Source organism: Gossypium hirsutum, chromosome A01, assembly GCF_007990345.1.
Source record: "Gossypium hirsutum isolate 1008001.06 chromosome A01, Gossypium_hirsutum_v2.1, whole genome shotgun sequence".
Lineage (NCBI taxonomy): Eukaryota > Viridiplantae > Streptophyta > Magnoliopsida > Malvales > Malvaceae > Gossypium > Gossypium hirsutum.
The window spans coordinates 113463250-113465637 of record NC_053424.1 but is presented as its reverse complement, the minus strand read 5'-3'; the positions used below and the strand labels follow the sequence as shown (position 1 = coordinate 113465637).

Sequence of the window (2388 nt, the reverse complement as noted above, 5' to 3'; positions counted from 1 at the left end):
AATACATAGTAAAATATTATCTTAGGTATATACGTAATAGATCTTAAAAACATATATATATATGTGTGTGCATAAATAGATTTAGCGGCAATTATATATAAAAATGACATGGAATTAATAATGTATATGGGAGCAAATTAATTTTATCATGTATTGTGTATGTAATAGATTTAAAAACGTGAATATGTATGTGAATAGATTTAGAAGAAAATTACATGTATAAGATAACATATATTTAATAACGTATATAGAATAAAGTTAATTTTATCATGAACAATATATATATAATAATATATAAAAACATTTATACAAAATATTATACAGAATATTAGAATAATATAATATAAACAAACTTTACAATAATAATTTAAAAAAAACAAAATAAAATTATCAAAGTCGCTAAAAATATAAAAATAAATAATCAAGAATTAAAAATTAATGCTAAGTGGATTTTAAAATAATAAAGAATTATACAAAATAATAATAAAAACTCAATTAAAATAAAGTTAAAATGAACAGGATAATTAATAAATTAAGCCATTAAAATTGCAAAAGACTAAAGCGCAATGCGCACGAATGTGTAGGGATTAAAACTGAAAATATTCCAGATCTCAAAGCACAGCATTTAGGTGCGGGCTAAACTGAAATGACACGCAAATTCTAAGAAAAAATTTAAAACAAATAAAATGTGAATAAGGACTAATTAAAAAGTCAGCGCGAAGGGAAAGGACTATCCGCGTAAATTAACCATTTGAAACGCCAAAGCGCGGATCTCCCCCAACTTACATTGCACCGTTTTGAATTCTGCACAAAATCAAACCTAAAAAAAACCTAAAATCAAGCATTTGACCATTTTATCAAAATCAAAATAAAGAAAAAAAAAAACTAACACTTCTCCTATCCATTCTGCTAAACCAAAATCCCTCATTCGAACGCCCTTACGTTTCTCTTCTCGACGGATGGTGTCATATAATGGCCAATCAAGGCCTTATTCAACCATAGGTCTGCGAGTTTCGCTCACCAACCTTAAAATCGTCACCTAGCTTCGATTGCAACGAATCAAGTGAGGATTCGAAAGAGCCAACTCTCTGGTAAATCCCTTTCTCTTTACTTATTTTTGTTTTTGTACACAGTAACAAGGATTTGTGAAATAGGAGCAGAATCGAAAAGGAAAAATAATCTAAATCACCTTAGTTTTTGATTGCTTTTCTTTGTATCTAGTATTTCGTAAAAAAAAAATCAGTGTCTACAATGGCTTTTTATAGCCAAAATACATCAAGAATATTCAAGAAAAATAAATAAAAAATCTTTATTTTTTTGCTGTATTGTTGTTATCTGCAGTTATTTGTGTGCTGGCAATCTGTTTTGCAAGTATGCACGGCATAGAGAAACCGTTCGTGGTGACGTGTCGAGGCTTGGGACTCAGTGGGGCTGGAGACCCTCGCTGAGGAGGCTGCAATATTGGTCCTAGGGTCTTAGTCCCTAAAATCGAAAATTGGGCCATATGGGTCGGGTTTCAATTGGGTTAAATTTTTGGGCTGTGATAGTTTTCTTGTAAATAGGATATGTAATTAAGTTTATTGGGTCTGTTAGGCCATAAGTGTAATTTGTAAATGGTCTGGACACTTATTATTGGATTTTATTTTGTTTTTTCATTTTGGTTTTGGTATGGGCTCGGGCGAAATGGGCTTATTACAGCTACCCCTCTTTGCTTATTGTCGTGTAACGAGAATATAGCAAAGACTTCAAATAGGGCCAATTTTGCCCGGTTTTGCTAAATCTTGACTGTAACTTTAGGGAAATAGGACTGGTGTCTTAAATCTGCTTCATTGCCGATACATGGAGATAAGATTCGCCATCCTTAATCTACTCCACTTCTTTTGGGAAATAAGATCTTCAATCTTTAGTATGCTTCCTTACTACCTCAGGAAGATAAGACTACAATCGCCAACCTGCTCTCTTGCTACCCCAGAGAGATAAGGCTGGTGGCTAAAATCTGCTCTATTGCCAGTACATGGAGATAAGATTTTCCATCTTCGATCTGCTCCACTACTGCTTTGGGAGATAAGATCTTCAATTTTCAGTCTGCTTCCTTGCTACCTCAGGAAGATAAGACTACAATCGTCAACCTGCTCTCTTGCTACCTCAGAGAGATAAGGCTAGTAGCTTAAATCTGCTCCATTGCCGATACATGGAGATAAGATTCACCATCTTCGATTTGTTCCACTACTGCTTAGGGAGATAAGATCTTCAATCTTCAATCTGCTTCCTTGCTACCTCAGGAAGATAAGACTACAATCGTCAACCTGCTCTCTTACTACCTCAGAGAGATAAGACTAGTGGCTTAAATCTGCTCCATTGCCGATACATGGAGATAAGATTCACTAT

At 33.6% G+C, this 2388-nt stretch overlaps 1 long non-coding RNA gene across 1 annotated transcript; it reads left to right on the top strand.

Moving 5' to 3' along the window:
• Positions 1-491: 491 nt before the first annotated feature.
• Positions 492-1655, top strand: LOC107930470 (uncharacterized). The gene is made up of 2 exons (XR_001693022.2): positions 492-1091; positions 1342-1655. It is a non-coding gene; the product is annotated as an uncharacterized lncRNA (long non-coding RNA).
• Positions 1656-2388: the final 733 nt, after the last annotated feature.